Here is a 12,153-nt window from a genome sequence, read left to right as displayed (position 1 = left end):
CATTCTGCGCAGCGGACGAAAGCCGAGCGCGGGTGCAGTGATCGCTCCGCGTCGGGGGCTGCCGTCCACGCTGCCTGGTTGGGACGGGCATTGTGGCACCGGGTCCAGTGCTCTCAGAGGGTGGCCATTCGAGAGACAGCAATGGCGGGCTGGGTGGGCACAGGTGATGGTCAGCCTTCCACCATCAGCCCCTCTCCGGAGCGGCCCTTCCCTGCACGTCGGATGTGAGTCGGGACCGGGGAGAGGCCCTCTCTGGTCTTCCTCGTGGCCCGGCGGGCGTGGGCAGCTTCAGTGCTGTCTCTCGGTGGCGCTGAATCAGGCCCGCCCATGGGGTGGTGACCCACACACGTACATCCTAAGTCACGGCTGGTGTAACACGCACGTGGACGTGGGCAAAGGCACCAGGAGAGGAAGAAGAAGGCGACGGGGACGGGCAGACTTGGCTCCTGTCCCCTGGGAGCTTTGCCAAAGCCCCCGCCCCAGAATATAACCTGGAAACATCGACCAGTGTCACTGCCTGAGTCTGACGAAACCGCAAACGCACCTTCCTGAGGTTGACGTAACGTGATGCCCGACAGGGTCTCGCAGGGCTTGGGGCTCAAGGTGGTGAAACGTGAGGGCCGTGGATTGGGTCAGCTCCAGCCTTCAGCAGTTTCGTTGTATTCCGTTGTTGTATTTTATTTTAAAGCTTATTTATTTATTTAGGGAGAGAGAGCATGCAGGGGAAGGGCAGAGAGAGAGAGAGAGAGAGGGAGAGAGAGGGAGAGAGAGAATCCCAAGCAAGCTCCCCACTGTCAGCCCAGAGCCCGATGCAGGCTCTCACGAACCGTGAGACTGTAACCAGAGCCCAAGTTGGACGCTTAACCGACTGAGCCACCCAGGCGCCCCTCAGCCTTCGGCCATTTTAAAGGTATCGTTTCTCGAAAAGTTGCTTGGAGCCTCATGTGCCTCCATCCGCAAAATGGGACTCTTATCCTAACTCACAGGGCTGCCGAAGGCACGACGCGGGGTCAGCGGCCGCACCTCCAGCGCATCGGGCCCTTCCGGCCAGAGGGGACAAATTCCCTGCGTGGCCGTGTCTGTCCATTCGCCGTCCCACTCCGGGGCAGGGCCTCACGGCTCGGGGTGAGCACGGCCACCGTTCTCCTCTCCGCCCACCACAACCTCACGACTTGCCGAAAGAACGTCGCGTGATTTCCCTTTGTCATCTTTCTTGGGAAGTGAGAGCGCTAGGTCTTTGAGCTGACCTTGGCAACCGCGCTTGCGAGCTTCTCGGAGAAAGACAGCAGGTGCAGAGGCAGGGGTGCGTGGGGGCCGTGGGGCTGCGTGTGCAGGAGCCCCAGAGCTGAGGAAACAGGCAGGCCGTCGTCAGAGAAGCTCCTCCAGCTGGATGGCCAGCCCCGGCTCTCCCCGTGTCTCCAGCTACCGGTGACCCTCTGCTCCTCGGGGTCAGGCCGCACGAAACCGAACTGACACGAAATCAGTCTTCGGAATCCATTCCGATCCTGGGAAGGGCCGCGTGCGACGGCAAAGAACCTGGGTTTGCCGCCCATCCGGGGTGAGTGGGCAGCCCCTCAGCCTCCTCCTCCTCCTCCGACCGTGAGGACCCTTTTCTGTTTCCGCGCTGGGGGCCGCAGGCTCCAGCTCCGGCCCGCTGCCCGCTTTTGTGAATTAAGTTTTATTGGAACACAGCGGCTGGCTTGCTCACTCACTCACGTATTGCCCCTGGCTGCTTTTGCAGGACGATAGCAAATCTGAGTAGCCGTGACTTCCAAAGCCCAAATTACTCACTGTCTGGCCCCAAACAGAAAAAAAAGCTTGTCAATCCCGGCTCTATTCCAAGTATCCACTAATTGTTTTCTTTCTTTCTTTCTTTCTTTCTTTCTTTCTTTCTTTCTTTCTTTCTTTCTTTCCTTTCCTTTCCTTCCCTTCCTCCCTCCCTTTCCTTCCTTTCTTTCTTTTTCTTTCTTTCTTTCTTTCTTTCTTTCTTTCTTTCTTTCTTTCTTTCCTTTCCTTCCCTCCCTCCTTCCCTTTCCTTCCTTCCTTCCTTTCCTTCTTTTCTTTCTTTCTCTCTTTCTTTCCTTTCCTTCCCTCCCTGCCTCCCTTTCCTTCCTTTCTTTCTTTTCTTTCTTTCTTTCTTCACCTCCTTCTTTCCTCCCTCCCTTCCTTTCCTTCTTTCCCTTATTTCTTTCTTTCTGAAAGAAACTATATTTTATTTTTTTAATTAAAAAAAATTTTTTTACATTTTATTTACTTTTGAGAGAGAGACAGAGAACAAGTGGGGGAGAGGCAGAGAGAGAGAAAGGGACACAGAATCCGAAGCAGGCTCCAGGCTCTGGGCTGTCAGCACAGAGCCCAACGTGGGGCTCGAACCCACAAACCGTGAGATCAGGACCTGAGCTGAAGTCGGACACTCAGCTGACTGAGCCACCCAGGGGCCCCAAGAAACTATATTTTAGAAGTTTTAGGTTTACAGAGAAATCACATAGATGTATAGAATTCCTATATACCCCGGGGCACAGTGTCCCCCATTACTAACATCTTCATTAGTGAGGTCTCTTTGTTGCAATTGATGAATCAATTTTGATATGTTATTATTAACTACGGTCCATAGTTTACATTAGGGTTCACTCTTGGTGTACATTCTACGAGTTTTGACAGTTTTATATCTTCATTTAAAAATGTATTATGGGGGGGACACCTGGTTGCCTTCAGTCGGTTGAGCCTCTGACTTCGGCTCAGGTCCCAATCTCATGGTTTGTGAGTTCAAGTCCTGTGTTGAGCTCTGTGTTGACAGCTCAGAGACCCTTTCAGATCCTCTGTCGCCCTCTGTCTCTGTCCCTCCCAAGATTATGCTGTCTCTCTCTCTCTCAAAAATAAATAAAAACATTTTTAATATATTATTACTATTTTTTTTAATTACAAAAGCAACTTCAGGCTTACCAGACAGTTGGAACAACACAGACCCCATAGAGGAAGCAGTGGGAGGTCCCCCACCTGCCAACCCTACTTTCTGAAGGCAAAGTGAACACAGCCAACATGTGTCCTCCCAGGTTGTGGGGCATGAAACACGTACCACAACTGGCTTTCCCATTAACTATATTCCCTGCACGTCTTTTCGTCAGATCTGTAATGGCTGCGGAATATGCTATCGGACACATGTGCCACTGTTCTCTTACCCATAGACGTTTAGACGACTTGCAGTGCTGTGTGCTTCTGGTCAGCACTGGAACGAACATTCTGGTCCATTCATCTTGAAGCACTCTGGGTAGCATTTCTGGAGGACGGTTTCCAGGAACGGGAGTGCCCACCCAGGGAGTGTGAGCATATTTATCTTTGAGAGAAAGGGAACAAAGTGCCGTCCAGAAAGCTTGAGGCATTCACATACCCGTTCTACCACACACAGAGTGGGGACTGGAAGTCAAGATACGGATCTCAGGGCACTGAGAGCACAGGACAGAGGAGGCACAGGGTTGGGGCAACCTTGGAAGGCTTCCTGGAGGATGTGGGGTATGGCAGGGTAAGAGGATTCACAAGATCTGGAGGAGAAAAGGGGGGGAAGTTGGGGTTGGTCATCCAGATAAGAAACTGCCCAGGCAAAGACCGGGCCCTTTATGGACCCTGAGATCATAGGCTGATCCCTATGAATTGCATCAAGCATATGCCTTCTGGGGAGGAAAAGGTCTGGTAGGCAGGGCTGGAAATTGGGTAGACAGTGCACCCTCGCTGGGGTGGAGAGAAGGCATTGACGTTCACGGCCATCTATTTGTAACAGAGCCAAACTTCAAACAACCCAGAAGGGCATTCACGGAACAGATACGTTGTGGTGCTTTCATACATGGCAATACTCTGTAGCCATGAACGGGGACACAGCACTGCTGGCCAGAACGCCATGGAGACATCTGGGGCAGGGGGCACAGGGGCAATTCTGGGGGCCGGCAAGGTCCTGGCTGCCTGAGCCCCTCCCTCACCCTGAGTTACCCCCCCCCTCACTTTCCTGCTTTCCACCACCCATCTGTGGCTGTAACGACTTCCTGGCCATAATTACCACCTAAGCACACCTCCCTCAATAGGAAGTGTTTCTTTTTCTCAAGGCCCTGGGGAAGGATTCCCGCAGGAGCTGCTGTGGGAGGGTCACGGAGGCTTTACCTTACTTTGGGATCCTTCACGGAGCCCTGCTTTTTTGGTTCTTTGCACATTCTTCTACATATGCCGATATTTTACCATAAAGAAGTCTCTCCGGCTTTAAAAATCTGAAAACCATCAGTTTCTTCCCACTCATTATACTGTATCTATAGTGTATGCAACGTATAGCTACATACTGTGTGTGTGTGTGTGTGTGTGTGTGTGTGTATAGAGAGGGGGAAAGGGACAGAGAGATGAGCATATGCACTGATATATACCTATGTATAAAATGTCCCCATTGAAATAGTGTCCACCTTATTCAACAACAAACAGAAATGACCAAATGGGGAGACGCACCCCCCCCCGCCCCCCGCCCCGCACATGGGAAGACAGCGGGCCCGGGGCCTTCCGAGCTGTTGTCAGGCTGTCTGCCTGCTTCCTGGCCCACGTGAGTCAGTTCTGCACCGGCCGGCCCGGCAAGCGCAGCCACGACTTGTGGCTAATCTTCCTGAGAAGCCGGCTCACCGGCCATTCATCTCCAAAAACCCTGGAGTGACTCACGAGGCTCTGCGCAGGGCTCCTAAGGACTTTGTGAGGCAACATATTGGTCTCCACTTGACACACCGTCTAAGAGACGGTGAGCAATCCAGGCCACTGCGATTGAAAAGAAAACAACAACAACAACAACAGAGTTTTCCATCATCGGGGCTCCTGGAGCAGCCGAAGCGCGAGGGGCTGGAGGCTGCGTTGACGGGATCTTAGCCTTCCCCCTCCTCCCGACTGGGACTGTTGCGTAATCAGTAGCAAAAAGCCCGCTGATCGCTGTTTACAACCGCGGGGTGAGAGTCAAAACTATCAACCCCAGCGGCCAGCTGCGCAGTCTAAATCATTTCCCCTAAAAGCTGGGATTTGATTTCATTTCTATAGAGCCATCCTCCCCCCCCGCCCCCCACCACCAAAAAGGCGTTCGAGGCCTAGCACCACAAGCTGGGGGATTAAAAGTCACAGAAATGTATGCTCGCTCAGTTCCGGAGGCCAGAAATCCAGGCGGCCGCCTGCAGGGTTGGTTCTGGTGGCTCCGAGGGCGAATCCAGGCCTCTCCCAGCTTCTGGTATTTGCTGGCAATCCTTGGTGCTCGTTGGCTTGGAGATGTGTCACCCGGTCCCCGCCTCTGCCTTCACACGGCCTTCTCCCTCATGTCTGCGCCCAGTTCCCCTCTTCTTAGAGGGACACTGGTGGCTGAACTGAGGGCCCACGCCCAGGCTTCGTAGGACTCAACTTTCTACAAACTGGAGGTGCCCTTTAAGGAAAAGAATACAAAATGATTAAATAAAAATGAGGTGCAAATGTGAATGCGTATTCAGAATGCAGACAAATCACAAGAAGTTACTGGAGCTGTGGACGCTCAGATGCCTTCCCTCTGCAGTCTGTTCAGGCAACTCGGAGAAACACCCACGTAGAAAGTGTGGATCAGATGGGGGCCCCCAAATGTGGAGTGACGATCAGGTGGGAGCCGGTGGCTTGGGGGGCAGGCAGGGAGGTAGTGTGTGTGAAAGGATTCTCCCCAGGCACAACAAAGGAGGCAGAAGTTTCTAGAACGCTTGGCCAGGGAGCAGGGGGCAGGACAGCAGAGGAGGAACTGTCCTCACGGAGGCAGTGGGTGGGGCTGTTTTTAAAACAGGAAGGTGAGGAAGTGTTGGAATCTTCCCTTTTTTGATAACTGTGCCCCGTTGTAAGTAACCCATAGGACTTGTGGATATTGTGAAATGGGCCGGTCTGTATTCACAGTCCGTCCCTGTAGACCCTTTTGCCTTGATCAGTTCCCGTTGCTCAAACCTGTTGTCTAAACACAGCCTCTACAGAATACCTCGCAGCCTTCTCTCCCTGTCTACAACACTCTGTGGCTCCCAGAAGCCCTGCGCACTCCTCTCGGCTGTGCAGAGGAGAGCCCTGAGGCTCAGGCTCATCTGATTCCAGCGAAAGCCCCTCTGCTTAAACAAAGATGTTTTGGGGCCAGACAGGACAGGAAAGGGGACTGGGGGAGGGTGGGAGTATCAGAGTCTCAACAGGAAGGAAGGAGCAGCACCCTGACCTGACGCAGACTGTAGCTGGCCTGGGAGCCTGGCCCAGCCGGACAGTGGTCACCGTCCTCCTCCTTCACCTCTCGGCTTTCTGCTCCCCGTGCACCCCACAGAGAACCCACCACTGGGAAGGGGGCTCCTTTCAGCAGCAACACGCAATGAGTGCCCCCGTCCCCCAGCGCCGAGAGCTTCCCTGGCAGCTTGTAAATCATGCCACAGCTTGAAAGGCATGTTCTCAATGCCTCGGTTTTATGTCCCTTGTAAGATGGAAATGTAATCACAGCCTTCTGCTATGATTCAGCCAGAAGAAAGATGCCGGTACAAGGACAGGTGTGATGGGGCCACCTGAAACCCCATCACAAGGGCAGAGGCAGGTCCCAGGTGAGGATCTCCCCAGGGCTGCAAACCCAGCTGGGGCCACTTGGCCTGATTTCAGGGGAAGGGTGCAGAACTACTCCTTTCTCCCCTGGCCATTGCTCTCCCCAGTCTGCACCTGTCTGCTCAAGCCATATGACTCCTGAAGATTCAGGGCTGGCCCAAAAGTCCTGGGTATACTGCTTGCGTAGGGCACAAAAGGTGGTGGCTCCCGCCCACACAGTTAAGCTTGGCCCTTTGAAGCATGCTTTCGAATCGCCTGCTACATTGGGGACTTTGGAAGGATCCCAAATCTGTTCCTTATATCCCAGAATCCTGTTCAGTTTTCCATCCTCCTATCCATCGATCCCTCCACCCAGCATGCATTTATCCAGCCAGCCAGCCAGCCATTCACCCATCCATCCATCATTCCATCCATCCATCCACCCAGCATGCATCTAGCCAGCCAGCCAGCCAGCCATCCTCCCACCCATCCATCAACCCATCTACCCATCTACCCATCCACCCAGCCATTCACCCAGCCATCCACCATCCATCATTCCATCCATCCATCCACCCAGCATGCATTCATCCATCCATCCATCCATCCATCCACTGTCCATTCATCATTCATTTTCCATTATCCATCATCCACCCACTTTTCAACATTCCTCCATCATCCATCTGTCCATCCTCCATTATCCACCACCCGTCATCTATCCGTCTCTTAGAAAAGTCTTGAGATCCTGCTAATGTGCCAGGAGCTGTGCTTGCCCTTGGAGTTACAAAGGTTTCAAGAACAGAGTCTTACTGTCATGGAGCCTTTGGTACTGAGAAAGCAGAGAGAACATGTGTGACGGGTGTCATCTGCAGGCATAAAGCACAGGCAGTGTTGCAAGCAGGGTGCAGCTGGTGCCTTGCCCCCTTCACCTTCATTCCCTTGCTCTTAGTCCGGTTTCTTAGTAGCTGCATTCAAAGTAGGGCGGTCCCCTCCACTGATGCTGCCCCCTCCCTCCTCCAAAGCCTGGGAACCAGCCGGAGGAGGACTCCTTGCCCCAGGCACAGGTGATTAGCAGCCTCACCCCTGCCAGTCTGCACAAGACTTCCCCTGAGGCCACAGCAGCTCAAGAATGCTCTGCATTTTTCTCATTTCAATAAAGGTACAAAGGGTACTTCTGGAGGGAGGAAGCCAAGAAATCACGCCCTTTCAGGTACATTCTTGGCTGCCTGGCTGGGAATTCTGTTGTTTTGAGGGAGGGGGCTGCTTGGTTTGACAGTTTACCTCTTTGACTCAAGCGTGAGGAATGCTGGCCCGCCCACCTCTTGACCTGCAGACCCCTGGCCCTGCCTGGTGGGAACCAGAAACTCCAGGAGCTCGGTTAAGCACTGGGGGCAGGGAGGGATGGGAACTGGAGGAAGGCCTAAGTTCATCTGAGTGACCCCGGGACTTAACATGGGCCTGGAAAAGTCAGCACTGGGTAGGGAATGGAAGGATAGATGGATAGATGGATAGATGAGTGAACGGATGGGTATGTGGATGGATGGATGAATGGATGGATGGATGGATGGTTGGATGGTGGATAGATGGTGGATGGATGGATGAATGGATGGATGGATGAATGGATGGTTGGAGGATGGATGGTGAATGGATGAATGGATGGATGGATGGTTGGATGGTGGATGGATGGTGGATGGATGGATGAATGGATGGATGGATAGATGGATGGTTGGAGGATGGATGGTAGATGGATGGTGGATGGATGGTGAATGGATGGATGGATGGATGGATGGTTGGAGGATGGATGGTGGATGGATGGATGGATGGATGGATGAATGGATGGTTGGAGGATGGATGGTGAATGGATGAATGGATGGATGGATGGTTGGATGGTGGATGGATGGTGGATGGATGGATGAATGGATGGATGGATAGATGGATGGTTGGAGGATGGATGGTAGATGGATGGTGGATGGATGGTGAATGGATGGATGGATGGATGGATGCATGGAGGATGGATGGTGGATGGATGGATGGATGGATGGATCGCCTACTACGGGTGGGAGGGCAGGCTGGGAGGAGGGAAGCCCACCACAGCAGAGGGAGGGACAACGAGGGCAGGAGCAAGATGGCTTCAAGCCCCAAGTAGTGAGGGCAGAAAGATGAGGCAGCCGACCCACAGGTCTTCCGAGGCTCTGCATTGCCTGAGCTGGTGTTTTCTTCTGCCCAAGGCTAAAGCTTGGTCTCCACATCCTGAAATTCACCCCTTCCCAATACAGGCTTGACTCATGGAGGGACTTAGGAGAAGTCACTGCTCCCTCACCCTGCAGTCAGGAGGGTGGAAAGGAGGAGGCTGGCAGCAGCTGTGGCCTCACAGTATGTTGTGAGAATCGGTGACTCACTACTTCTTATGAATGCAAAGCTGGACACTGTCTGGGAGCTTGGGGAGGGCAGTCCACACCACACACCTCGCCGGGGACGGATATGCTAACAGAGGGAATGTTGCCCTGTGTGCTGGCTCTGCCCCGCAAGAGCGGCCTATGACCCTGGGCAAGTCGCCCCACTTCTCTGAGTCTCGCCATCCTGCCTCTGAAGCGGTGATGAAGATAATAACAGTATCTCCCTCAATGGCTTGTGTGCGGCTTCACAGTGTCAGTAAAAGTCTTTGAGCTCCCAGGAGAAAGGCGCCAGGAGCCACAAGGTGTTATTAGAAGTAATTGGGCCTGCAACTGAATAAATCTTCAAAGCTGCCAGACTCAGTTTACTTCGCCTGGGTTCTCCGGCCCCTCTTGATCTCTTCTCTGTGTCCACCTGGCTACTTCTCCCCCTCCTCACCCTTTTGTCCTTCTTGTGTCACCGGCAAGTTCCTCTCACACTTTCCTTCCTAGCTTGAGTCCCCACAATGTCGGGGAGCCTGGGTGGCTCAGTCGGTTGAGCGTCCGACTTCGGCTCAGGTCTGATCTCACCGTTCCTGTGTTCGAGCCCTGCATCAGGCTTTGTGCTGACATCTTAGAGCCTGGAGTCTGCTTCGGATTCTGTGTCTCCCTCTCTCTCTGACCCTCCCCCACTCGCACTCTGTGTGTGTGTGTCTCTCTCTCTCAAAAATAAATAAACATTTAAAAAAATGTTCTAAAGAGTCCCCACAATGAGTGTTCTGCCTCCAAAGTGATGGAAACCGAGCAAGTAGAACTGTCAAGGACCCTGGGGAGCATTGAATCCAAGCCCCAAGCCAGAAAAGATTAATGTTGTCTATCTGTCCATCCATCCATCCATTCATCTATTCATTCATACAATCATCTATCCATCCACCCACCTATTCACTCACCCATCCATCCATCCATCTATCCATCCACCCATCTATTCACTCACCCATCCATCTATCCATCCACCCATCCATCTATCCATCCATGCACCCACCCATTTATCCATCCATCCATCCATCCATCCATCCATCCATCCATTTACTCATCCATCCATCCATCCATCCATCCATCCATCTGTCCATCCATCTGTCCATCCATCTATCCATCCATCCACCCATCCATTCACTCATCTACCCACCTATCCTCCCAACCCCCCACCCAATGTTGGCTTTTTCAGGCCCATGTTAAGCCCTGGAGTCACTCAGATGAACTCAGACCTACCTCCAGTTTCCAGCCAAGATGCAGAGCACAGGGCTCACCTGGGAAAATAAATGTGAGACAGTGCCCGGCTTCTCAAAGGACATTCCCCGTCCCACTCTACACATCTCCAAGAGGCTTTTCTTCATTCTCATTGCCCTGATCTACACTCCATTTGCTCCTCTGCAGGGGTGAGGGTGTTGGGACACAGGGATGACCCCAAGGCCCCTCTCTGCATCCCTCTGATTTGGGGATATTCTCTGCTGGGGAGACTGTGGTGCAGGCAGCCATGTGTGGGCTCTGGAGGAAGAATCCAAAGCTAGGGTCAGTTTCGTCAAAGGGAGGTCAAACCAGCAGAGGATGGGCAGAGGAGCCGAAGTCCTTCGCTCCTCACCTGCTGCCCACTGTGGGTTCTGAACGACTCCCCAGGAGCTCAAACGGTGGTCCAAGGAACACCAGCTTCAGAACCCCCCAGGAGTTTATTTAGCATTCGCACAAACCTGGCCCCAGCCCTTTCGAATTAGGATCTGAGAGAGCCCAGGCATCTGTGTGTGAACAATTTCTCAGGGATTCCTTGTGCGTGGTGCTTGAGAACTGCAGCTCCAGAAGTCGAGTGTGCACTTGACCCTGTCCTGGGATGTCCCCAACCCCTTGAACCTATTGAGGCTGAGTCTTGCCTGCATGGCAGAGATCTGTGGGCTGTCAGGGGACCCTCGATCCTGCTGGGTGTGGACTGTCCTCTTCTTGCTCTCAATCCTGACCCCAGGTCCACAAGCCAGCATGATAGAGGAGAAGCCTTGGGTTTGCGAAGGACAGGAAGATGGCTTCTTCCATCATTCACGATGAGGACCAGGGTTTGGGGCCTGTCCAGCCCCAGGTAAAATCCAGAGTGGGCTAAGCCTACTGTCGGTGCTCTATCCCCTCCTCCTGCCCTTCCCTCCTCTTCATCTGCCTCCCTGGTCTCAGCTCCCCTGCTGCTCGCCTCCTTTATTAGACAAGGGACACTGTGGAACGGGGACTTCGAATTATGGGTCCTCTATGATATGCTAGGCAACCTGCCCGATGTTCAATATAACAACCTAGGAGGCCTGTCTTCCTTTCCTCCTTCCTTCCCTCCTTCTTTCCTTCTTTCCTTCCTTCCTTCCTTCCCTTCCTTCCTTCCTTCCTTCCTTCCTTCCTTCCCTTATTCCTTCCTTCTTTCTTTCCTTCCTTCCCTCCTTCTTTCCCCCCTTCCTTCCTTCTTTCTTTCCTTCCCTCCTTCCCTTCTTCCTTCCTTCCTTCCGTCCTTTTTTCCTTCCCTCCTTCCCTCCTTCCTTCCTTCCTTCCTTCCCTCCTTCTTTCCTTCCTTCCTTCCTTCTTTCCTCCTTTTCTTCCTTCCTTCCTTCCTCCCCCAAATATTTCCTTGCTGAAATAGTGCTCTGAGAAAGGCTGTACTTCACGGAACTCACATTCTCATGGGGGAAACTGACACACACAAACTAGAAGTAAACCTGTAATATGTCAGATGGAGATAAGTCCTTTGAAAAAGAGGAAACTGGAGAAGGAGAGGGACTGTTTGGAGGGCCACACTTTTAAATTGGATGTTCAGGTGAGATTTGAGCAAAGACCCGAAGAAGTGAAGGAGAACCCCAAAGAGCTGATGAGATAAGAGAAATTCTGGCTGGCGACCAGCAAGTGAAAAGGTCCTGAGGCAGGATTGTGCTGGTAGTGTCCAAGAAACAGTGGAAAGGCCAGTGTTGTGGGAAGGACATGGTGGAAGGGAACAGCGACAGGAGACGACAGGCAGCAGAGGGTGGGATCACCCAAAACCCCACAGCTGCAAACAACAGCCACTCTTCTTCCTGGGGGGGTCTGCAACCTCGGTTGGTCCTCCAGGGGTCCTCAGTGTGGCTGCCCCAGGCTGGTGGGCCAGCCGGATGGCAGGGCATCTCCCTGCACGCGGTCCCAGGGCGTCTCTCTCTCCTGTGGCCTTTCC

At 53.0% G+C, this 12,153-nt stretch overlaps 1 long non-coding RNA gene across 2 annotated transcripts; it reads right to left on the bottom strand.

Annotated features, from left to right (window-relative positions):
• Positions 1 to 854: 854 nt before the first annotated feature.
• LOC122230498 lies at positions 855 to 5,720 on the bottom strand. 2 transcript variants are annotated; one of them, XR_006207483.1, is made up of 3 exons: positions 5,516 to 5,720; positions 3,180 to 5,425; positions 855 to 1,794 (listed from the first exon to the last, which is right to left on the bottom strand). It is a non-coding gene; the product is annotated as an uncharacterized LOC122230498 (long non-coding RNA). The 2 variants fall into 2 exon arrangements; XR_006207484.1 differs by having other exon boundaries at positions 855 to 1,790.
• Between the last annotated feature and the right edge of the window lie 6,433 nt (positions 5,721 to 12,153).

Source organism: Panthera tigris, chromosome C2 (assembly GCF_018350195.1).
Source record: "Panthera tigris isolate Pti1 chromosome C2, P.tigris_Pti1_mat1.1, whole genome shotgun sequence".
Lineage (NCBI taxonomy): Eukaryota > Metazoa > Chordata > Mammalia > Carnivora > Felidae > Panthera > Panthera tigris.
This window is presented reverse-complemented; position numbering and strand designations above follow the sequence as displayed.